General features: G+C 40.4%; 2 long non-coding RNA genes across 2 annotated transcripts; one reads left to right on the top strand and one right to left on the bottom strand.

Moving 5' to 3' along the window:
* Positions 1-1338: 1338 nt before the first annotated feature.
* LOC137840425 (uncharacterized) lies at positions 1339-21477 on the top strand. Its single transcript, XR_011087066.1, has 6 exons — positions 1339-2369; positions 2918-2975; positions 6325-6392; positions 6495-6562; positions 6698-16098; positions 20368-21477. It is a non-coding gene; the product is annotated as an uncharacterized lncRNA (long non-coding RNA).
* Positions 19933-26048, bottom strand: LOC137840428 (uncharacterized). Its single transcript, XR_011087069.1, has 2 exons — positions 25819-26048; positions 19933-22135 (listed from the first exon to the last, which is right to left on the bottom strand). It is a non-coding gene; the product is annotated as an uncharacterized lncRNA (long non-coding RNA).
* Between the last annotated feature and the right edge of the window lie 874 nt (positions 26049-26922).

Raw genomic sequence — 26922 nt, 5'->3', positions numbered from 1 at the left:
CTATTTTAGGTTATTTTATAGACCTAAATTAGACGTCTAAATTACGTCTATATATGGACCTAAAATAGATGTTTAAATTAGGTCTATATATAGACCTAAAATAGATGACAAATTTAAATCCATTAAATATGAAATATTAAACCATAAACCAGCTGTAGGATAAAAAATAATGAACAGAGAGTGCATTGCTTTGTTTTAAACAACCATTGATCCGAGTGAAGTGTGGTTATTTCTGAAACCTGATCCACGTCTATATTAGGTCTATCTGTAGACCTAATTTAGACGTCTATATTAGTTCTACACTTAGACCTAATTTAGACGTCTATTTTAGGTCTATAGAATAACCTAAAATGCACGTCTATTTTAGGTCTGCACATAGACCTAAAATAGACGACAAAATTAAATCCATCAAACATGAAATATTAAACCCAAAACCATTCTGAAAATTGAATTGAATTGAATTCATTCATTTCAAACAGGCAAACCACACATGAAGATACACTCAAAAACTCAAGCAAGGTGAAAGTCATTCAAACTATGACTCTGTACAAACAACAGATACAAACGGACAAAAATCCACTGCACAAAATAGGCAAAGCCTACTTGTTTGAAAAGGAATGGGAAGTTGTATAAATGTATACACTATTACTATTGTACAGAAGTTGTGATGCTCTGTTTTAAACAACCATTGAACCATGTGAAGTGTGGTTATTTCGGTAACCTGATATTAGGGCTATGGAATAACCGAAAATAGACAACAAAATTAAATCCATCAAATATGATCATATTTCAAAATATAAAATAATAACGTGCTCATTATTATTGTATAAATAATGTACAGAATTTTAAACAATCCTTATTAATTTTAACCATATGTCTACTTGGAGATTGTCTGACCATGTGGGGGATTGAATTAAATACATTAGATCAGCGGTGTCAAACATACGGCCCGCGGGCCGGAACCGGCCCGCAAGGAGGTTCAGTCAGGCCCGCGTTCGATCAGGCCCGCAGGATAATTTAAAGGTGAAAAAATGCATAAAAGACACGGAATTAATATTTTCAATAATATTGATTGGATTATCCGCTATGGGGCACACTGTTTTGATCAGAGTAGAAGGCAATATTGTTTTGATCAGAGAAGACAGACCCAACACAGCAGACTGTAGCAATGCACCAATTGCTGCTTGATATGACGTTTCTACCCTGGTCTCTACCCCTCCCCTACACCCTCATTAGCCAAAATCTCATTATCCAAACGGAGAAAAGTTGATACGGAGTGTAGAATTTTCAATAAAAAATGGACCACGTTCTATTTATTTATAGAAATGCACAGAAAACCTTTGTGCTTGGTGTGTTTGCAACAAGTTTCAGTTTTGAATATTCTACGCCACTACGAGACTCTTCACAGCGAAAAATATGACGGCTTGCAAGGACAAGTGAGAAGAGATAAGATCAACGAATTGCAGGCAGGTCTGAGGAAACAGCAGTCAACTTTTATCCAGAGCCAACAAGTCAGTGAAGCAGCGGTAAAAGCCAACTAACTAATTGCCAGCGAAATATCATTAGCATCAAAGCCGTATTCCAATGGTAACTTTGTTAAACGATGCATGATGAAGGCGGCTGAACTTGTATGTCCCGAGAAACGACAAGCACTTGCTAATATTAGCCTGACGAGGAATTCTATAGCAGAGAGGATTTCGGACCTATCAGCAGATTTTGACAGCCAATTGAAACAGAGTCAAGTCATTTATTGCATTTTCCATTGCAATTGACGAGAGCACTGACATCACAGATGTGGCACAACTGGCCTTATTTATTCGTGGAGTTGATGAGACATTGACTGTTACTGAAGAGTTTATTGAGTTGGTGCCAATGATGGACACCACAACAATCGATGTCTAAGGAAATCTGATGTGTTTTATGAAATGTTTTGTAAAACGAATGTTCATTAAATTTCAACATTTTCCTAATGTTCTTGTGCTTCTTTACACTAAAAAAAAAGGAAAGACATGATATTTTGGTTATTTATAGCAGACTATGGCATAATTTTAACAGTCAGGCCCACTTGACATCTACCGAGGCCGCATGTGGTGCACAATGTGAAATGAGTTTGACACCCCTGCATTAGACAGTATACGCCCAAAAAATAGCGGTTGGGGACATATTTTACCTCCCCCCACTAGGGGACAGAAACTCGAGTTTCGGGTTAAAAGTAATCGCTATTATTTCCGGTTCCGGTTTGTCTGGTAATAAAATCTGGGAAGAAGCTCTGAGAGGGTATTTTTCTTCGAGTTGCAAGAGTCGACGTTGCTTCAGAAAAAGAACAAACCGATTTACTTTTCTGTAAGACAAACAAGGGCTGCATTTTGGTGAGTAATAATTTTGAACAGAGCATGCACTGTTATGTTTCAAGAATGTTTTTGCGAGTAGTTTCTTTGTATGTGATTGTTGGGTGGTGGTTCGGTAAAGTTAACATCCTTTACTTTTTAAACGTGGTTAAAACCTATTCATCTTACGTTTTTAATATAAGGCAGTTTATGTTGCATGAAATGTATGAAGTGACCCATATAAACTACTTTTACGAGTAGTTAGAGTGAGCGTGTTTTTTCATTTGCAGGGTATAGATCCCAAATTTGAGATTTTCTGATGGTATGGCAAAGTTGTAATTTCCCTTTTTTACTCATGTAATGATTTGTGACTCCAGATTTAGCTCAAGGAGTGGCACGTGAAAATGTTGTTTTTTATCTTCTGATGTCATTAAAATGTGCACGTAACTTTGTTTTGCGCTCAAGAGGGCTTGGAACTGCAAGGCAAATCATTTCAAAAGTTAAAATTGTGCTGTGCCATGTGATTAATAGCGGTTAATGGGTGATTTGTCAAATCAGACATGTTCTTTTTCCCTTTCCCTCTTTGTCAGACTCCAAGCCTGGAGAAAAGAGGAGCATCTGTATTAAAAACTGACCGGACTCCACAAGGTACAGATTGATTTTTGAGTTATTCTTGATTGTAGAAGTAATCACAACTGCCTTGCGTTATGTTTGGAAATTGATCTGTTATTGGTGGTTTGCATATACTTATGTATGCTCAGCTACTGTCGAGCATATGCAAAAAGCGTATGTCGTAATTGCTATCTTCAATATGGAACTTGCATTTATGACATGTCATTGCTTTGACTTTCAAATGTCAAAGTGCAAAATAAAACCCAGGTTTACCCTGTACATTTTCATAATTTGGATAACAACTTGTAGAACACGCAATTTTATCAGTATTATTTTAAAATAACGTGATTGGATATGTACAACAGCCAAATTAAATTGCACCACATTCTAAGGCACAGACAGAATGCCATCATTTTTTTTTTTCAAACAGGGCAAAGTATATAATTGGAAAATGGTTCATTTGAATCTTGCATCTAACACGTGCTTCATTCTTTAACAGCTAGGAAGTGTCGAGTTACATGGTGGATAGGATGATAAAAGATGGTGTGTGAGTGCGTATTGGATTTGGCCCAGACGAATTGGCTAAAATGAAATTCCAAATTTCAAAGCTTGACATGGAAGACCTGAAGAAGGGGGCCTGAGTAGGGGTTACTTAAAAGTTACTTCTTCAAAATTAACGATTGTTAATTGGTAAAAGGGAATTTGTTGGTTGAACCAGTAAACCTCCATTCCCGTTCCAAATTTCACCAGAAGATTGTGTCAAAGTCAGATTGACCTAACATAATAAATTAATAGCTTAAAAAGTCATTGATTAGATGAAGACTTGTTCTGAAGCACAGCAACACACAATTTTGGAGTATGTTATATTATTTTGATTTGCTATAATATACTTTGAAACTGCTTGAATATTTTAATTTGCTAACTCGGGAAGCCCATGCTCATCGTTAGGTAATGAGAATGAGACATGTTAATCTCAGTTAGAGTAAGCTGCAATATACTTAATTTTATTCTGCTCTGCAATATTGTATAGTTAGTAGCAACTTGAGCAGCATCATAACACTAATGTTTCATTTACACATGAATGTATTAAGAGTTGAGTAAGAACAAGGGGGCTGACAGTGATACCGTGGGTGGAAGACTGCAATCCCACGCTTGAGCTTGACCTAGAGGTCACCAGCTTGTCAAAATATGTTTTGAAGATGCTTGAGTGTTTTAACCTGCTAACTAAGAGAATCCACGATCATAGGTATGATTATGTGTTAAATTGACTATTGTGACAGTATGTGTTATTATTGTCACGATGTTTGATCAGTATCAATATGTAATATTGATGTTCCATTTACACATGAATGTATGAATGTGAGCGAAGACAAGGAGGCGGAAAGAGTTAATGGTGATACTAAGTGGTGGAAGACTGGGGTCCCACATATGAGCGTGACCTCGCTCACGTTCATCCAGTTGAAGCCTAAACAAAATGCTGTTTGACGGAACACAAGTCAGAGAAAAAACATTTGCAAATGTCACGTTGATGGACAGTTGACAAGATTTGGGAGTGGGAAACAGGATGAAGCATCCCTGAGAAAATTGTTATTTCTGTGAGAACATGGTCACCTCATCTGGTTGAATCCGGTTGAGATGCAGGTGCAGTCTATTCTGGAAGCATTTGGGTTATCTGAGGCCAATGTATGACGTCATGTAAAAAAACTGGTACGTGACCAAGCAGGCATAGTACCCACGAACTGGACTGGTATAAAAGGTTCGTTCGGACAAAGAGCATCACTCTCTCTCGCCCAGTGGGCTTTCCCCATCAGGGGCATGGCCCCTGCGGCTACTGCCGTGGGGCGAAAACGCCGATTAGACAAAGATAGATTTCATTCTTTCTGAGATTAACCCAAGGTCCGTTAAGATTAATTTATACTATGTTTGAATTGGACTTGGTCAAATTTTAAGATCAAAGACAGGCTAGGAGATGCAGACCTCGGTGCAGGAGAGAGGAGACATTTTTAGGGCGTCGTCATCTCCATTCTTTAGGCCAGCCTGTTCTTTTAAACAGAATTCGGATTTTGAAACAAGGAGAACTGATCACTCGACTTTTCCACCAAACAGCATTTTAGACCTCCAGCCTCTTACCCTTTTTTACTATATTTTTGAGTTTTGAATCGAGAGAACTTCGAGACTGAATAATTTTTGCTCTATTGAGAGTGGTGAGTGGAAATTATTCTTAGTTGTTCGAACAATTGAAACTTGTAATTCTCTTTCTTGCTTATTTCTACTTTTCTAAATTTTTACTTTATAATCATTTAATTTCGATTAATGATTATTTTGATCTTTTATGCTTTAAATCTCTTTTGTTTCTCTATCATAGTCATACTTTAAACCGTTCAGTTCTTTTTTAAATGAAGACAGCTTTAATCCTTGACATCAGGGAGTGTCAGAATCTGGTTCAAAACCATTAACTTAAACTCAGCTAGTGTGAGTGTACGCTAGTGAAAATAAACGAGTTCCCGCGGTCTTAACAAAGACAGCTAAACTATTCCGAGCTGATAACAAAAGCAACAATCTTAATAGGAAAGGAAAGCCGCTGAAACGGCCGTGATCGAGGAGATCCTGGGTCTCGACAAAGTAGTTACTCAACCCTCGGGTTTCTTTGATTTCAGCGGGACTGGCGTCCGGAAATGACGGAATTAATCTAACAATAGATTAGTTACCTGAACAGCGGTTAGACTCGGAACGAATCTTCTTTCCATACCGGCTTAAATCAATTCTCGTCTCCCCTACAGACTGCGTTACTGAAGAGGGGCTAAAGTATAGAATTTTACCCTTTAAACAGAGAGCCGGTCAGTTACATCAGATAAGTGCACGATTGACAGAAGTGAAATTGACAGGGTAAAGTAAGACTTTTTTTTGTAGGCATTTGTCATTTAAAAAGAGATCATAGCTGCAATATAAGTGAGTATTTTATTTCTATTTCTCTACATTCTCGGAGTTTCTGAAGGTCATCATGGAGCCCCTTCTGGATATCCATGGGCTGAGGAGCCTCAACTCTCATTCATAATGTGATGCGGAGAGTGGACGGTTGCCCGTAATTGATCTGGAGACCTTTGACTTGATGTTCAATGAAATAAATGACAAACAGGATGCAAGAATGAATGACAGAATGATTAAGCTTGGAATTGGTTAGTCAAAATTTTGGATCCCCCTTCACTCTTGATAGCTTACAAATGGAACCTGTAGGGTTCCGTTTGGTTTAATTGCTGTATTGTCAAAATTACTGACTTTTCAGTTACTTTTTTGCTTGATTTACAAGACAAAAAGTCCTCAATTCAATTTTGTCTACTCTTAACTCCACTCTTCTGAGACACTGTTCATAATGCCTTGTATACAGATTGGAAAGCAGTCTTGTGTTGGGAGGGCCTGAATTGAAGACCTGCATGTTTCCAAGACCATAGACAGGTATTATTAGTTTGACATCTGTAATGTATATTAGAAAACACAACAGTGAAGGCTTACGATGTGGTGGCTGCTCTCAATGTTGAATTTTCTTTTCTGTTGTAGATTTTACACAAATGACAATATGCATGGTGGTGAAACTTGTGCACAAGAAAACTGCTCTGATAGCGCTGGTAAATAAAAAAAACTTGTCTGCTCGTTCCTGTGCGATTGCTTTATGTTCGAAATGTACGACTTACATGACATACATCAAGAAAAAACTATTTTACAGGTAGTTTTTTTTTTCCATATTCATATTTCTTTTACAGAGTAATCCCAAGGTCTACGATGGGTGGTGCCTGATGCCCATCGAGTTCATCTTTGTAGAAGCTGTTGGCGACACGCACAGAGGCCACGGATGATTTAAAAACATTGCACATTTATATTTGTGATGGTTGGATAATGTTTCAAAAAATGTTTTAATTTAGGTTCAATTATCGTTTTGGTTAAATTTAACATCAAAAGGTGCAGCTAACATAAGCATGACTGTTACTGAAACCTATTTTTACGTTAAAAAATGTACATTTTCACACCCTCGACCATCACTAATCAAATGCATTTTCACAACATCCTGGAACTACACAAAGGTAAGGATCACAGAATAAATGTATTGAAGAGAACCTCAATGTTGAATAGACGTCTATTCAAATGATCACTTGCTATTAGCGCGATTAGCGCTAATCGCGCTAATAGCTATTAGCCATCATTCGAACGTCTACTCAATAAACGTCTAAAAAAACTTTCACATATAGACGTCTAATAGACGTCTAATAGACGTCTATCCCGTAGACGTCTAAAAATCTTATTAGACGTCTATCCCGTAGACGTCTACAGTATAGACATCTATTAGACATCTATGCTATAGACGTCAACGGCATAGACGTCAATATTTATTTAGACCAGGGGTCACCAACACGGTGCCCGCGGGCACCAGGTCGCCCGTGAGGACCACATGAGGACTGTTCTAAAAATTAGCTCAAATAGCAGCACTTGTCAGTGAACTGCATCTATTTATTTTAGAGTCAAACCTCAGTTTTCGAACATCCTGGTTCTCAAACAAATCGGAATTCGAACAAAAAATGTGATATATTTTTGCTTCGGTTGTCGAACAAAATTCAGAGGTCAAGCCTGGGTGCCGACTGACTCCGTTATTGTATTTTCGTTACTTTGAGGATTGTATTAACCCCTAATCATGCCTCCAAAGAAAGCAAGTGGGAGCAGTAAAGCCATCCTAAAACACAAAGACGCTCATAAAGCAATGCGACAATGAGCGCCTGGCGCGCTGCGGTTGTGCGATCGGACCAAATTAAGCTCCTTGCGCACCGAGGCCCACATACATTTTGGAAAGTACATCAGGACTTTAAAAATATTTTCTAAATATTAGCGACGGCTCTGTCACAATAATGCGACCAGCGCAATGCAGTTGTGTGGTTGGCGACGCGTTACTGTTGCGCGTTCGGTGGTCCGCTGCAGTTGCGCGATGGGACAAATATGCGCAAATGAAAAAACCCTTAAAAAAGGCGGGGTTTTTTATGTCTTGAAACGGATTAAATCTTTTTCCATTATTTCTAATGGGAAAAATAGATTCGGAATTTGACCGATTCGGTTCTCGAACCGCCTTCTGGAACGGATTGTGGTCAAAAACCAAGGTTTGACTGTATTTTTGCTACTCTTTATAAAATCACACTTACATGTGAACTGGAAATGACAATAATAACACATAGTGAAAGCCAAATTGAGCAAATTGTTCTATTTCAGAAGTGTGTGTCAAACTGGTAGCCCTTTGCCTTAATCAGTACCCAGGAAGTAGCTCTTGGTTTAAGAAAGGTTGGTGACCCCTGATTTAGACCATTTTTAGACGTGTTTTAGCCGAGGCGTCTGGGCAGCATATAGACGTCTAATAGACGTCTATTAGACGTCAAAATGCTCGCAGGGCAAAAAGTGCTCTTGGGGGCTTTAGAGTGCCGAGTTGACCACGGCACATGAAGAAATGACCACCTGCAACGTCTGGTTTAGGTTTTATGCACATTTTTAATTTTATTGCACCAATCACATTTTTTCGATGAGGTGAGCACGTTTTCTGATTTGTCCCCCTCCCGTCACTCTGGTTATGTTGGCATAGTATAAAGTGCTATTGGGGGCTCTAGAGTGCTGAGTTGACCACGGCACAAGAAGAAATGACCATCTGCAACGTTTGGTTTAGGTTTTACGCGCGTTTTTAATTGTATTGCTTAAATGGCATTTTTTCGATGAGCTGAGCACATTTCCTGATTTGTCCCCCTCCAGTCACTCTGGTTAGGTTGGCATTGTAAAAAGTGCTCTTGGGTGTTGAAGAGGGAGCAACAGCAATGTCTAAATACTCTTATTAATTTATACAAACATAGTTGCTCCATCAGAGCACAGACACGGCACCCACAGCTTGGTAATTTTTTCATTACACATAAGGCAGAGCTCATTAACGTCATGACACATTGATACAAAACATTCAGTAGATAAGACATTCTTATGAGGATATGTTTTTCCTTCTTTTCCCCTCCCTTTTCTTCCCTTTCGTATTCCTGCTTCCGGACAGTATAAAACCTTCTGATCTGGAGTCTGACCTTGTTGTTTTCCCTTTCACACCCCCGTAGCCATGTTCTTCACAAATGGCCAGAACGTCTATGAGGGCTTCTTCACCATAACGGCTGTCAGTTATGACTCTCACGCTTCCTGCATGTTATTTTTAGTATAGTTGATCACTTCACATGCTTTTATATCTTTATCTTGAACATATTCAAAACATAAAAAATAGAGAAAACATCAAATAAAGCAATTAACACTTTAAAGCACCATATCCAAGTCCACTGTCTGCTGTATGTACACTTGCTCCATTTTTGCTCCTCTTATATTTATTATTATTATTTATTATTATTTGTTTATTTATCATTTATTCAACATTCTTATTTATTCATTGTTTGTGCCTTCTTGTTTTTTTTTTGGGTTGCTTGTATGCATATGTGTACTATCTCACCGAGGGATAGTGGAAACGTAATTTCAATCTCTTTGTGTGTCTTAGTATATAAAAAAATAATCGACGATAAAGCAGACTTTGACTTTGATAAAACAACCCAAAAAAATTATATTTTCAGACGAAACTGGATGAGGGCGCTCTAAATTTCACCGTTGGCCGTGACTCATCAACTGGCTTAAAAAAAATGGCACCAAAAAGAAACTCATATTTTGCAGGTTACAAACTTCAAGTTGTAAAATATGCAGCTGAAAACAGTAATCGAGCAGCAGAAAGAAAGTTTGGAGAACCGTGATGTACCAACGGATTACTATTTCAAGTGACGTCAGTAGCGCGGCGCGGCGGTTGTTTACATACAAACGTGCCCACATAAGGACTACCGGCATCATTAGCGGTGATCATTTCTAAGTGACACGGAGGACAAAGAGTTTGAAGGAATTAAGGATTCGGAGTGACATAGAAGGTTTGAAAAACTATTATGGCTTTTACGCACGCCCGGTCCTACTCTACTGAGTCGGGGGCCGGCGCTCGGCCGAGTGGCTGTCCGCGAACGGTGCGCGGGGCTCGGACATGGCCATTACGCACGCCCGGTCTGTCTGGAAGTCCACGCCGCCACACGCTTGGAAGTTTGTTTTGTTTAATAAAGAGCCGTTTACCAAACCCACGTCTATCCTTGTACTTTGTTAACGCTACAATATAGTTATATAGTAGATCTGTGGAATAAAGACGAGGCTGACGTCAGGGCGCACGCGCGGCGATGTTGACAAAGGACGAGGAATTTGATCGATGGATTTAATGGAATTAAAGTGCACGGGTGGTTTGATAATATTATTGGCTTGTATTATAGTTATTTGAAATATAGTTTATCTATCATTATATGAGCCTGTGGAATATTTTGAAGTGCAAGCGCCCTCAGCCGTGCGCACCCATTGTTGACAAAGAACGATCGATGGATTTAATGAATTGGAGTGACACCGATGGTTTTATAAACATGTTATTCATGTAATAGTTGTCCTTAATCACTCTATAATTTACGTCAGGCCCGTTCTCAGCTCTTTGTTTGTGTTTGTCACGTTAGCATACCTATCGTTTAGCCTGTTGTTGCTATTTAATGAATTGGAGTGACACCGATGGTTTTATAAACATGTTATTCATGTAATAGTTGTCCTTAATCACTCTATATGTTACGTCAGGCCCGTTCTCAGCTCTTTGTTTGAGTTTGTCACGTTAGCATACCTATCGTTTAGCCTGTTGTTGCTATTTAATGAATTGGAGTGACACCGATGGTTTTATAAACATGTTATTCATGTAATAGTTGTCCTTAATCACTCTATATGTTACGTCAGGCCCGTTCTCAGCTCTTTGTTTGTGTTTCTCACGTTAGCATACCTATCGTTTAGCCTATTGTTGCTATCGTTTAGCCTGTTGTTGCTCGTTCAGGACTGTTTTTGGTGTGGGATTTTGTCGAATAAATTGCCCCCAAAATGCGACTTATACTCCGGAACGACTTATATATTTTTTTTTTCACTTTTTGGGGCATTTTATGGCTGGTGCGACTTATACTCCGGAGCGACTTATAGTCCGGAAAATACGGTAACTTAATCTCTCTTATTTTCCTGTGCAAATACTTGTATAGTCTTGTGACAGCCAATCAACTAGTTCTCCTGACTTTAGGATTGAAATGTGTTTATTTCATAATTTTGCTTCATCCAATGTCAGACAGAATGCTCTCTGTCTTTAAAAAAAAAAAAAAATCCTATTAGGGCTCGACCCTAAACCAGTGTGGACCAGTTTCTGTAAACAACTAACCCCCCCACCTTTTTTTTTCTTCCGTTTTGCGGTGCAAACCACACAGACTACAGTCTAGCAAATTCTTCAGAGCACCATTATAGCCAATTTTGTCTTACAACACATAACACCGACAGACAACATACAAACACACAAGCAACGCAGCGCAAATGTCATCTTCTCCCCGCTTCAAACACCCTGTGGGAAACACAGACTGTCACTTTAATATTCTCCCCGAGCACACTACCGGGCAAACGACCTGCTCTGCTCTTCCTCTTTAGCCTTTTTCTTTTTTCTTCATTCTCCATTATTCCTTCCTCAAAAAGCGCACACACGATACAGCAAGGCGCCGCTCCAACGCTAGCTCTACTCTATGTATTTAGCAAACTCTGGAGGCCACTTCTCCAAGCTTCCTCCATACAGTATTACGCATACTGGTTCTTCATGTCTTCCTAGAGGGTCTGGGTTAGACCCCTCCTGTCCGGTTCCTACTGTAGGATGACCAGGTTTGGGGTCTGTTCTTCTTCCACCGCTAGCCATTTCTTCAATGAATAGCAGTATTTTTAGTTGTTGGTTCGAGCTGTCTCCTTTCGAAGCCTTTCCGTGCGCACTCGGAATAGGGAGGATACAGCTTAGTTACTCAACGGCGCCTTTCGCGTCGCCTCTACACTCAACAGAACACCAATTCGAGAACTCCTGCCTCGCTAATTGATGCTCTCAACGGCGGGATGCACTTCCTGCGTAGCAATGTATCACCATGCAAGATACGTGCCCAATTACCAACCCCTCTAGCAAAAGCAATCTCTCTTGCATTCTCACTCGAAAGCTTCGTGGCGAGGGGCATTGGCCACCGTTACAATGACACAAAACAGTTCTAATCCCTCCGTGGTACAAAAGGTTCTTTTCTAAGAAACTCTATTCCTTAAAGAGAGAGTTTTTATGTCACTCAAGGCCGTTCTGACATTTGTTTGTATCAGTGAGCGGAATTATGACAGTTTTCGGGAAGAAAAAACTGGAAAAACTCCACACAGGTTCGTTTTCGAGCTGCGAGTAAATATTTGTTACCAAATTTTAAATCACAACTCCCCTCAAGAACGTTGGGCGCCAAAATGTCAAACCTGCACTTTTTATTAAAGTGATCGGCTTCCCATCAAAGGATTCGTTAATTTACTAGAGCGCCCTCGCCCTAGCTGAGCTCAAGATAACTACTTCGAACCAGATCTGACAATTCCTGATGTTAAGGATTAAAGCTGTCTTCACTTTAAAAAGAATTGAACGGATTTAAAGAATGACTATGATAGGAAAATAAAGACATTTTAAAGTTCTAATTGCTGCATATAAAACCATGCTCAGCATAGTTAATATGAAACAATCGATAATCAAAATAAGGATTAAGAAGAGATTTAATGAATAAGCAAAAAAAGAATTACAAGTTGAAAAAAAACAACACTCACAAACTCAGAACAAAAGAGGAGACTAAAGGTCTAAAATCCTATTTGGTTGAACAAGTCCAGTGATCGGCTCCGTGAGGAGCATAGCCAAAAAAGTAAAATTGGCGTCTTCCCCTTTCTGACCGGAGCGGCTGTCTCCTCTGCATTCCTCGAAGCTTAAAATTTGACAAAGTCCAATTCGAAGACTCTGGAAATTCATTTTAGTAGATTTTGGTTCAATCTGAAAAAGAACGAAAAATCCATCTTCGTCTAAACGGCGTTCTTTTACTCCGGGCAGCCTCATGGCCATCGCCCTGACTAGGAAGAAGCGCGCCCGCTCTGTGTCCGGGCAACATATTTATAGGCTTCTGGCATTACCTCATCGGAATATGTAGGTGAAAGGTCAGAATTCCTGCACCACTGGTTGTCTTGGCAACCTTGCTTATAGCAGCAACCACTGCTCAAAGATGGCCAATAAAAATTCTTGAATCTTGAAATTCCTTTGTTAGAATCAGAATCAGCTTTATTGACCAAGTTTGTGCATGCCAAACAAGGAATTTGACTCCGGTTGATCTCAGTACAACATTTAAGTGACTAACAACATTCAGGTGACGAACAACATTAAAGTGGCAAGAGCAGGATGTTATTGTCCAGTGATGTCTCGGAGACTCTATGAGTGGTGTGAGTTTATCAGAGTGACAGGCTGGGGGAAGAAGCTGTGTTAGTTTACTATTGGGCATTTGAAAATGTGTTCCTACAAAGTCTGCGCATGAGGAATGAAATGCCATATAGGCTTCTTTTGTTTATTGTGTTGCTGAAAAACAAAATAGAATACCGTATTGGCCCGAATATAAGACGACCCCAATTATAAGACGACCCCTTCTTTTTCAAGACTCAAGTTTGAAAAAAGACATTTTGAACACCAAATTTAATTTTTATACAGAAAATAATTACATCTGAAACAAATGATTATAATAATATATTCGAGAGAAAAAGCATGTTATTTTGCCTCACTCAAATCATGCAACTATTACATCTTAATATCTGAACATTTAAATATGTAAATTAAAGTCCAATCACATTTGTAAATGAATGGCTTGTGGTTTTTGAAATGTAAATAAACCAATTGCAATGAAATTGCAATAACTGCATTAACCATCAAACTGAAGTCTTGAAACAAATCTGAATAAGGAAAAACATTGCAATAAAATAATGAAAACTGCTACTGCTATTGTTGGGGAGCCTGAGGACTGTATAGGGGGTTGGCTCGGATGGTTATGCTCTTTTCGCCCCCGAGTGTTGGTCAGAACACAGGAGGGAAGACGTGGTTCAGTTTTGATTGCTTTACTGAATTATTGGCAAAAAAATAATAATAAATAACCATAAATGAAATACTCTCGGCAACACACCAAACATTAGTCATCAATCGGGACAACAAAATACATTTGCTGGCGACCGTTAGTCGCTGTACCGCTGCGTAACGGCTACTCGTACGATGCGAGGCAAACTTAAAGGAGCGCGCCGGAGCTGTCAATCAAACGGTGCGCACATGAATCAAACCGTGATTGGACAAACGGCACAACAGTGGACAGTAGTAACAATGAAATGTACGTATATACTCATTTTGTGTCAAAGACGCACACGATCACAGCAACATACTCAGTCGATACCAGCAACCTTTAACTTACCGCTGCGCACAAGTGAAAATGGGTATAATGTCTAGACCCCGAATATAAGACGACCCCCACTTTTTCAGTCTTATTTCAATGCAAAAAACATCCTTATATTCAGGCCAAAACGGTATTAATAAAATGAACGCAGATACATATTTTGAATATTTCCAGAAGTTTTTTTTCCCACACAGAATTTGTATTTATTTTATGTGGTCTTCAAATATGAAAGACATGGTGATTTTGGTAAAAACTTTAGATTTGTGAGCTGTGTGAAGACATGAAAGGTATGCCGTTTGCTATAAACATTTAATGGAATAGTTCAATTGCATTTAACATTAATGGTTCAAAGAACGTAAGGCTGAATGGCCAGCCCGCGCACATTTTCACCTCACCAAATTTGCCCGTCTTTGCAAAACGTTTGAACACCCCTGGCATAGACCATGCACTTCTCAGGAGATGAATCACAGAATTAAATTAAAGACATTCATACAATATCTGGGCCATTCCAGCGCCCGGGACCAGCTGAGGGGACAATGACGTCCTGGTGAGTAGCAGTCCAATCCAAGATGGACTTGATGCTGCTCCACGAATTGTATACGTCTGTGAAGTTGCACCACTGGTTGCGTGTTTCTGTAACGGTGGTGTAATTTGGCTGAAATAAGGGGTCACCAAAAGGCTAGAACATGAATCATATCTGGGGAATTCAGAATTTAAACATTAGGGATCTGGTGTTACCTTTTCGAAAGGCCACTCATACAAAGGCCACTCACAGGAATATAGGTTGGGTCTTCCCTTTCTGTTTAGCGCTTTGGACAAGTTTATGTACCCTGAAGAAAAATAAATGATGTGTTAAAGCACCTTCACTCCATTATGGAGTGGGGGCATTCTGACCCTAAGAGTCTCTAAGCGCCATCAAGTCAGACAACTAAAGGAATTAAGGCACAGGGAAATAAATGCCATTTCTGCTACGCTCTCTAATTTAGCCACCACAAATCACAAGGCTGGAGAAAACAATGCTTTCAGATTGTAGCCTGAATGATCACACAGTGAACATGCTCGCCTTCCTCAAGCAAAGTAGCGTCCATGGAACAGCCGTCAAACTTGAGCAGGTCAACTTCCCACTCAGCGAAGGTCTGGGTGTCCGTGTCGTACTGGCCCAAACTGCCAGGGTATCCAGCGCAGGTGGTTGTGCCAACACCGGCATAAATGTCCAACTTGAGAGCCTTGGAGTGCACCTGGAACCAGAGTGTTAGGGTTTTCCAGGTTATCTTTATCATAGGATTATGTTGGAATGCAACAGGTAATAAATACCTTACCTTGTCCTCCTTATCACAAGATCGTAAAACATCCCCTGAGATGTTTAGACTAGAGGACAAGGGCTTTCTATTCAGCCCACTCATACCCCCACTCTTTCTCTTAATAAATATGCCTTTGCAGTTGGGAGAGGCTCCAGACTTCATTCTGGAGCGAGTGAACTATCCACCTGCAGGTGTCTAAAAGAACTTGCCTGTCTCCCGTGTGGTTCTTGCAAAATAAGTTGGAGTGAGCAAATCTCTAACATTTTGGTGCCGAAACCCGGGATCCCTCATACCCATCATCCGGCTGACGGAGGACGACGCGCTGTATACTGTCGACGGGCCAGCGTCCATTAGCCGGACCTGGTAAAGAAAGACCTGGGAAGGAAATTCTTCGCTGGGCCAGCATCTTAGGTCTGCCTTCGTCTGACAGAGGTGGATTGACGGGACCCGGCAGTGCAACGAACCAGGGGACAAGTAAGTTAAAGGCCTGAAGTTGTGTGATTGTGTTGTTGTTTGTGAAACGCGTATAAAAAAAAAAAATAAAAAAAAAAAACACAGGTGCACGAGAGATACGGCTTTGTTTTTTCCGAGCTATGAGATACGGCTTTGGTTTGTCCGAGCTATGAGATACGGCTTTGGTTTGTCCGAGCCATGAGATACGGCTTTGGTTTGTCCGAGCCATGAGATACGGCTTTGGTTTGTCCGAGCCATGAGATACGGCTTTGGTTTGTCCGAGCCATGAGATACGGCTTTGGTTTGTCCGAGCTATGGGATACGGCTTTGGTTTGTCCGAGCTATGAGATACGGCTTTGGTTTGTCCGAGCTATGAGGCCTACATAAAAAAATAAATAAATAAAAAAAGCGCTGGAGTTTGTGTGATTGAGAGTGTGCCTGGTAGGATAAATTGACTAAATAGCAGTTCTAGCATTGATACATGCTAGTAATTTGTTGAAAGGTCAATTTAAACCTGCATTGAGGATCCTCAAAGACATAGTTAAATAAATAAATAAATAAGTAATAATAATAATAATAATATTTTTGAGAAAAAGAAATTGTATAACCTAAAACTACTAGAATTAATATGGGGAATAAAAACGGTAAATCTCTACCTCTTGACGGGGATGAGAAGTACATGGCGAGTAGATTTCTTAATTGTATGCAATATATGCCGAAGTGGAAGAAAAAGTATGGAGTAGAAGGGAAGTTGAGAGTTGAAGTGTGGAAGATAGTAGTTGATGTTTTAGAAGAGAGTGTGGATAGAAAGAAATATGGACTGAAAAAGAAAAGAAAAGAGAGAGAATTGGATTGTGCTAAAATGTGGTTGAAAGCTTCACAAGAAAGAAGAGAACAAATCCAAAAGACAAAAGATAGAAAGTTGAAAAGTGATGAAGCCGCCATTCAATTGAGATTTGAAAAAGAATTCTGGGTACATAGTGGCATCCCATTCAATGATGCAGATGAGAGTTCTTATCAGCAACATCTTAAAATTGCGCTCCTCACTGGTTTCCCCCCTGACTTGGGCAGTTGGGTGAGGAAACACTTGGTGGAAGCGGACACTGCTTGGTTTACAAAAAACATGCAGTGGCCCAGAGACGCTGACAAAGGGATTGAGAAAGGCAAAAGTTCTGATGTATTTCATCTAGATGATGATAATGATCTAAATGAAGATACAACGATCTTCTATCAAAGTTCCCAAAGGGGCAGAGGAAGAGTTAAATTAAATTAGAATGTGCTGTCCTCGTGTGCATGGGAGGGACCAGCTCATGATCGACCACAGGAAATGGCCAGCCTGTGACGAATCATTGGTGCTGGGAACTACCTTTTGCGTGCGAGAGCTGTGCATGTGTGTGCGTATATGTTAAAATGATGAACATTGGCTAAAGTTTTAGTATAAAAATTTTTTTGCTAGACTGTGGTCTATCCAATTTGCACCGCAGAACAAAAATGATTTTGAAAGATAAAAATGAGAGGAAAAAGAGAGAAATCTGTTTGCGAGCAGAAACTAATCCACACTAGTGCATGTTAAGTGTCGAGCCCACATGAGAAATTCAAAGAAAAAAAAAAAAAAAACAACAGAACATGCTTTCAGGAATTGGAAGAACCTAAATTGTGAATTTAAGATTTTGCAATGCTACATTTAATAGGAATAATTGATTGGTTGTGTTATAAGATTATACAAAATTCTAAATGCAAGCTAAATCTGAGAGATCGAGTTCTTCAAATTTAAAAACAAAGAAAAAATTCAGATTAATTTGCCAATTGTTTGTTTTAGTTAAGTTTTTTTTTTTTGAATTGGTGGATTGTTCTACCAGGAAACCTGAGTTGAAAATGATATATGAATGTTGTGTGGTGAGCTTGGATGAATTGGGACCAATGTGATAGGAAGACTCCTTTTTGGAGACTGTGTGAGATACATATGATGAGCATTGATGAATGATTGCCTGAATGAAAGGTTGAATGGTTGAAGTTGTTGGCGACTACTATGGAAAATTAGTAGAGCGACTTTGATGAAAGAGTGATTTTGAGCAGGTTGAATGTTAGAAAGAAACACGTAGGTTTTGGATTGATAATTAACTAGAAAAAAAAAAACTGGAGAACCAGTAACACATGCAGAAGATGTGTGAACTGAGAAATTGAGAAGCGTTTTGGAAAGAAAGTCAAATTAAATGATGATGGAATCGTATGTAGTAAAGAACGCATTCTCCCAAAAAGTTTGTCAAGGTGTGAGGCATGGGCGTTGCCAAGCCTCAAAAGGAGGGAGTGAGTAGGACAGATAGTGGAAGATAGTAATAATACAACACTTTATGACAATGAATTTTCGAATACATTTGGTGTTATACTGTGGTAAATTTTTTGTTCTGGTGTAGATAGGTTAGCAACATGAGCGATTTAGAGGTTCAAAAGAAAGACAGTTAAAAGAAAACATTTTTGATTTGGACAATTGCAGGCTAACAGGAACATGAGAACGATAAGAACTACGAGGTGGGATCCAATTTCATTGGGGAGATTGAGAATTCACAGCACCATACTCTAAGTCACATTTTTGAGCAAGCATGACAATAACATGTGAGAGGTCAAGACATACAGATCAGGGCTTGATGTGGAACGCAGACCTCGATGAGTTGATTTTCAATAATGATACTGAAGACAACATACTGTCCGATTAAATTGGAACTATAGATAAAATGTAGCTCAAAAATAGGATGAGTTGCAGGATTTACAATATAAAAACGAGACCGCTGTTATTAGAAGAATTTGAAGTTTGGTAAACAAACGTTACCAGCAAATTGATGGAAGCTGCTACATTTGGAGATAGTCTTACAAGTTTGATGTCCCAGCCTGTCATTCTCAGTGTCAGAGTCCCTGAAACCCAATCCGAGACTTCGCCTGCAGCCGTGAACAACCACAAAACGGTGCCTGGCTCTGAAGCACCTTTGACCTTTGGCGAAGGACAAGAAAAGACTGCTGTTGTGCTTGGAGGAGGACAAGTACACTCCGGAGGAAATACAACATCCTCGGGGACGGAAAAGACAGTGAAAAGCGGAGGAACTCACAATGATGAAAATTGACTAATTTGAACAATGGACTCATTCAAGAGTGATGGATGGGGTCGCTCTGAAGCAACAACAAAAGAACACCAACTTGAGAGGCTGAAGTGCGGCAAAAAGAAATGGACTTGGAGTGTCCGACAACCAAATCGCACTCCTTGCTACGGCGTTACCAAATTTGGTGAAGCTTGGTTCAAAGTGGAAGGGAGGTTCATTGTGCACTGAGTTTGACAGAACTGAGGAGATTTGATAAATAAAAAATAAATAAATAAAAATTTGAAAAACACGTAGGGCTACAGAGAAAAGCATTATAATCAGAGATTGAACGGATTTGGATAAAACAAATAGGCTAAAACAGTAGGAAACAAGAGCAAGATCTGATATTTTGGCTCATCAAGCTTAAGGCGTAGAGGTCGAGTTATATACATTTTAGAACAGGACATTTGGCAGTCAGGAGGAAGCTAGGTTGCTCAATGTACCTACTCAATACAATAGTAAGGTTTTTTGTTCCACAGTGGAGGTTGGATGGTCAGAAAGTTAGGTACGTTCAATTTTTGACATTCACACAATCATGCATAGGAGTCACAAGGCGACAGTTAACAAGACAATGACTGCAATAGGGCCCACCTACGACTGCACCGACATGAAAAAGTAGAAGTGAGAGAGCAGAGTATGGGATTATATGCTAAAATGTCTGCTATACAGTTACCAATAGGAGATTCCATCAAAAGAAGCTACATGAGAGATGGATTAGAATCCCTTTGTGTGTGTGTGTGTGTGTGTGTGTGTGTGTTTGTGTGTGTGTGTGTGTGTGTGTGTGTGTGTGTGTGTGTGTGTGTGTGTGTGTGTGTGTGTGTGTGTGTGTGTGTGTGTGTGTGTGTGTGTGTGTGTGTGCACCCTGTGTGGGTGCGAGCGTGTGAGGAGAAAGAAGGCATGGATAAGACAATCTCTTTTACACCAGGAGGCAATAAATGGGAACGCCCCTGTCATAAATAGTCTTTGGTTAAAGGGAATCATTAGGAAGTGTTCAAACTCTTCCCGCAAACACTCCTATTTGCCAGTTAAATGGGCACTACAATTGACTACGAGAGTTGCAAGCAACAGATGAAGAGCAGTCCTTGGCAGATTATATGATCAGGACGCTCAAAGTGTGTCAAAGACAAATTTAGTGCAGCCTGATCTTTCCTCCTCACAGGTCGACAACCCCATCAATCCAGGAGACTGGGTCTACATCGAGGTCATCAAAAGAAAGAACTGGGCCAGCCACGACGGGAGGGACCATTCCAAGTCTTGCTGACTACACATGTTGCATCCAAGGTTGCAGGACCCACAAATGCATTAACGACGACTGCTCTCCAGGAGGAAACTGGATGGGAGCTTTGGACATCACCGCTGTGTGCCAGGATGAGAGAGCCGTTTTCAAGGTGTAAGGGCTCTACTACCAACATGGCTGCACCATCGGACGGGACCTACGTCATCCAGAAGTTCAGAGGCACTGCCTCACCTGCATCCTATGAGTGCACGTGCCTCTTCAGTACGGATCATGGTTTTGTGGTCACAGGAGTTGTCCGATGCTGCCTGCCAACTGGACACGAGTGTGTGCGCCAGTGTGTGTGACAGACCTCACCTACAGACTAGAACATCATCAGCTGACGAAAACACGAGCACATATACAACTTCTTAGACGTGACAGATGTGATAATGATAATGAGACGTGGATTGCGTAGATGCTGTTCTGTTGGGCATGTATTACGGAAACTTGTTGATTTGACCATCAAATATGCTTCGCAAGTAATGGATACGCTGATGTACTGTTTCTTTGTTTTTCTTTTTGTTTTTATTGATAGCATTCTGGTCGCCTTAAGGCAAAGGGACCGTGTAAGAATTGTCCTGCTAATAACATCTGGCCAGCAGGTTTTTCGCTTACACAATCAGTTTGATCTGGGGTATTAAGGTAATGCCTCATCTTCACTGGAAAGTGTTGCTATCATTGTTTGTTGTTTTTATTTTTCCTATTCTTCTTTCTTCATTATACATATATATGTGTTTTTTTTTCTTACTTGTCTTTGTTGTTTGGGGTAGCATAATCATATGATAAAACAGGAGGGAGATGTTAGGGTTTTCCAGGTTATCTTTATCATAGGATTATGTTGGAATGCAACAGGTAATAAATACCTTACCTTGTCCTCCTTATCACAAGATCGTAAAACATCCCCTGAGATGTTTAGACTAGAGGACAAGGGCTTTCTATTCAGCCCACTCATACCCCCACTCTTTCTCTTAATAAATATGCCTTTGCAGTTGGGAGAGGCTCCAGACTTCATTCTGGAGCGAGTGAACTCTCTACCTGCAGGTGTCTAAAAGAACTTGCCTGTCTCCCGTGTGGTTCTTGCAAAATAAGTTGGAGTGAGCAAATCTCTAACACAGAGCTTTTACTTTCAGACAGTCTCAAGAAAAGGGCAGTGTTGCACTAAGAATTACGCCCAAATGTCCAAAAACAGTCCTAAACGATGAAATGCAACCAGACTGTAGCCTACCTAACGTTAAACACAACTTGAACTGTACATAATGAATGTACTGTCGTGAAAGTGAATCGCCACTAGGGTAAGCCTAGTACCACACTGAGAATTAGGGTGTATTCAGACCTGACTGTTTGGTCCGCTTAAAACGGACCAGGGTTCGATTGGATACTACCTAGTGAGTTTCTTTTTAAAATATTTGACATAGCTAATATGCCATATGAATACAAAACTAAGGGTGTATTCAGACCTGACTGTTTGGTCCGCTTTAAATGGACAGGGGTTCGATTTTTTTTTTTCCACACTTAACCCTTTGGAGTAGGAGTGTTTGTCCCGCGTAATGATGAACTATCTCTCCTTGTAGTTTAGCGGTGATGTTTTCCTCCTCTGTTGATGAAAATGCCATCCAAAATGCTGTCACCCATGGTTCACGCCCTGGTTAACCTGTAACGAGTAAGCAACAAAGATGTAAGGACACTGAAAGTGGCTGCTATAATTTGTTGTGTATAGTTGGTGTTGCGGTTATTCAGATAGTTGGGCCTTTTATTGTGCAGTCGATGTGACTAGTACTGACTTGTGTCGCTCATTTGTGTGGTCGGTCAGTCTCCCACAAGTCACGGGGCAACGCTCTTCATTTGCGTTTCAAATATCAAATTTTCAAATATTGTGCCAAAAAAACTATGGCGTCTACTAACCAAAGCTAAGTTGCATTGTTGTATTTTTAGAGAGTAGCTAGTGACTTTCGCACAAGTTAATAACATTTAATAATGCATAGATTTCTTCTCATGCTATGTGGAAATTTTTATGCTTCAGGATTATTTTGAAAAAAAAAATCTGAATACAAATAGCCTGCATGATATTTTTGACTATGTGCCAACCCATCAATTGGGAATCACTGGTTTTAACTATTAACATCTGTAATTCTAAAAGGTTTTTTTTTTTTTTCGGGCATTTCTTGGCAGTGGTCAATTCCTTTCCTTTGCAAACTGTTATTATGTAGTCTAATCATTTGTGGGTTGCGTTTTTGGGGCTGTTCTTGCGATTCTTCTTTTCACCTGTAGTCGGTGCTTCCAGATGGTCCTGCCAACAACAGCAACACTTGCACATCTGCTGTGATTAAGTCATTCACAGTATTGGTAATCCCATTAAAATTGTATCATTATTATTCCTAATCCAATTTATACATTATCCACTATCTTCTTATTTTCTCCATCCAATGTCTTCCTCTCCGCCTCTTTCCTCCATCAAAGACAACCTCAACCTGACCAGTCAAGGCAAATGGTCACACCACACTGAATCTCGAGTCTGTTCAAGGTTATGTCCGTAAGGGAGTTTTTTCTCGCCTCCTTCACCTGGTGTTTGCTTATGTGTGGTTCACTTTTGATGTATAAGAAGCGTGGTTGTAGCTCCATATGTTAAGTGTCTTGAGATAACCTCTCATGTGAATTAGCAGTCTAAATTAAATTTGGCTTGGCTTGATTGACTATATGGCACAAGGGCTTGCCCACCTCAGCTTTATTGTTATTATTTGTTTACTTGTGTTATTATTTGTTTACTTTTACACTTGCATACATACAGTATAGTCAAGATTTTAAAAGAATACTAATTTATGATAAATGTAATTTTATAGCATCTCAATGTATTAGACTTAGACTTAGACTTAGACTCAACTTTATTAATCCCTTGGGATTACTCCTTCAGGGAAATTCAGGCCCCAGCAGTATCCATACCACAGAGCGGGTTTACAAAAGACACACAGATGGCATGAACGCAACTCAATAGGCCCTCATAAGGCTGCCATGCAACGGCGCCACAAAAATGCCAGAAAGTGCGAAAGATAAAATCAAAGCAAAGCAAAGCAAGGCAAAAGACAAAAGAAAAAAGTAACAGTGCCCAACCAGCACCCCTCAATATCAGAAAACCCCCCAAAACACACAAAATAGCCTCCACGGGGTCCACAGACAAGTGTAAGGGTAGTCCAGTTCAACGGCACCCAATGGACCGTGGTTGTGAATCGGTGACATGGATGGATGGATTGAAATTGTATGCGTGTTAATACATTGAGATGCTATAAAATTACATTTATCATAAATTTGTATTCTTTTAAAATCTTGACTATACTGTATCATACAATTTCAATCCATCCATCCATCCATCCATCCATCCATCCATTCATCCATCCATCCATCCATCCATCCATCCATCCATCCATCCATCCATCCATCCATCCATCCATCCATCCATCCATCCATCCATCTTCTATACCGCATTTTCCGTTGTAATCGACGAGAGCACCGACATCACAGACGTGGCACAACTGGTCTTATTTATTCGTGGAGTTGATGAGACATTGACTGTTACTGAAGGGTTTCTTGAGTCGGTGCCAATGATGGACACCACAACAGCTGAAGACATGCAGATTTGAAGGGCAAAGTTGCCTCCGTAGGTCTGGACAAATTTTATCAGTATCTACTACCAGGGTACCCCAAATTAACAGCCCTGGCTGCTAAATGTTTGTGCATGTTTGGGACAACCTTCTTTTGTGAACAAATTTTCTCAGTAATGTATATCAATAAAACAAAAATGCGTTCAACCACAACAGGTTATCAATGGTCATTTAAAACAAAGCAATGCAACCTCTGTTCATTATTTATACAGCCTACAGCTGGTTTATGTTTTAATATTTCATATTTAATGTATTTAAATTTGTCATCTATTTTAGGTCTGTATTGAAGGAATGAGGTCGAAATACAAAAAGTCCTGCCTCGCTACAAAAACAGATATGCTCAAACCTCATTGAATAAAGTACATAAGCAGACAAGTATATTCACATATTAAATAAATAAAAGAAACATTTGAAGCATATAATTATACCTACACACCAAATCAATAAAGAAGACATAACTAGACATTTTTGATAAGTGGTGATGAGAAAGGCTTTTATAACTTTATGATCTGATATATATATTTCTGAGGACTTTGAAATAACAAATGACTTTTGATATATTGCCTAAATAGCTTAATGACCCTTAAGGAACTGTGGAATGCATGCCTGATGTTTTTTCTTTGAATCATGGACACGGCCAGAGTCGTCTTGACCGTTCAGTACTTGATTGTATCTTATGTTTTGACTAATGTTAGACGCCAGTTTTTGATTACTACTGAACGCTCTGCACAGAGGGAAATAGTTTGCCTAACAAAGAAAAGATACGGTTGAATGCGGTACGACAGTGTATGTCCAAGATTGGAGAAGAATGTTCACAGGAAGGTCACGTGGAGATAAAACCAGTGGGTGCCAGAAGGAGCCACCCGAGAACTCGGCCAAAGATGATCGCCAAGGCCGAGAGACGGGATGGAAGACAACAGCACCCTCCACACACACACACACACCAACAGCCCCCCACCAACACACCGAATCGCCCATAACCAGCACCACTCCCATGGAAGCAGACTCTCCTTCGAACTTGCCCCACCCCGAAGACTCATCGCCCATCAATCCCAGCCCACAATGTGCTACTGAATATAAAACTGATCTAACAACCTTGGACTTTGCCTTTTCTGAATGGAGACTTTCCGCTCTTGAAGGGCCCAGCGCTGTATTGTACTTTCCTGAAAACAGAGCTTTTTGAACAAGAATTGTGATTGAACTCAACCAATCTGTCTAAGTCTAATTTCTGCTTCAGTGTCTTTGCATTTTCCTAAATCTGAAGAAATCAAACGAGCACGCAGTGAGTAAATTGGATAACAGGTGAGTGGCAAAGGCTTTTGCCGTGAGGCGCAGATAACGCGCTCCCTAAATTGTGGACAAAATCCAACAATATATAGACCCAATTTAGAAGTCTATTTTAGGTCTATATATAGACGGAATTTAGACGTCTATTTTAGGTCTATAAAATAACCTAAAATAGATATCTATATCAGGCTACAGAAATAACCAATTCACTTGCCTTTGCCTTTGATGGTGCCGCTTGAGTGGCAGCCTGTTACAGCAGCTCTGACCTTTCTTCCCTTCTTTTAGTGTTTTTTTTTTTTTTGTGTTCTAGTGAGATTTTGTTGTTTTCTCCTTCTCACAGGCTAGTGCGCGGCTATGGATGTTCACATTGTAACATTCGTAGTTTGTTCCTTACTGCTTTTGGAACTTTGGTGCGGCGTCGGGTGATCCATCCATACTCGGCTCTGCTGTCTACATCTGCGATCGCAGCTGTTAGCCTGGCGCTACACACCCCTTCCCTGCGCGGTGCGGCCGAAGATCTCCAAGGAGATACGGCCATGGAGAAGAGGATGCCGAGCCGCCGTAAAGCGCAGGCAGCGGAAGAGACGGTTTAAGCTTGCCGTCGGTTATCATGGGTAACGGGAGATTTCTTCAAAGCAAGATGAAAGAGCTAACAGCGCTAGCCCGGATGCAGAGGGAACATCGCGAATGCAATCTCATGTGCTTCATGGAGACGCACACGACTCACGTCTCCCTGGATGGATTTCAAGTGGTGCGGGCTGACAGGAGAGCTACGAAGAGCGGTAAGAGGAGAGGAGGGGGACTCGCTGTGTTTGTGAACGATAGATGGTGCCATCCCGGACACGTCAGTCTTAAGGAGCAGCTCTGCTCCAGTGACTTGGAGCTGTTGGTGGTTAGCATGTGACCATACTACCTCCCGAGGGAGTTTTCACGTTATCGCTATAACTGTGTAGATCCCTCCCTCGGCTGTTGCTGCTACCGCTACGAACTGGATCCACACTATCGTTTCTAAACTTCAAACTCGGCATCCTCAATCCCTCATCCTTATCTCCGGGGACTTCAATCATGCTTCCCTGGCCTCTTCCCTCCCCACCTTTACGCAATATGCCAATTGCCACAGCAGAAACAATAGAACTTTCGACCTGTTGTATGCTGATGTCAAGGATGAATACACCTCATCCCCCCTCCCCCCACTTGGCCGCTTGGATCACAACCTCATCCATCTGGTCGCAGACTACACCTCGGTGGTGAAACAGCGTCCACCTGAGAGGAGGTCTGTGATGTTGTGGTGTGAGGAATCTACTGCCAGGCTCAGTGACTGCTTTGAGAATACAGACTGGGAAGCTCTCTGTAGCCCGCATGACAGTGACATTGACAGCGTGACCTACTGCATTACGGACTACATTAATTTCTGTATGGAGACCACTGTGCCTTCCAAGTTGGTCCGGTGTTTTCCCAACAACAAACCCTGGGTGTCCTCTGAGATAAAGGCTCTGCT

This window comes from Syngnathus scovelli, chromosome 7, assembly GCF_024217435.2.
Source record: "Syngnathus scovelli strain Florida chromosome 7, RoL_Ssco_1.2, whole genome shotgun sequence".
Taxonomy (NCBI): domain Eukaryota; kingdom Metazoa; phylum Chordata; class Actinopteri; order Syngnathiformes; family Syngnathidae; genus Syngnathus; species Syngnathus scovelli.
This window is presented reverse-complemented; position numbering and strand designations above follow the sequence as displayed.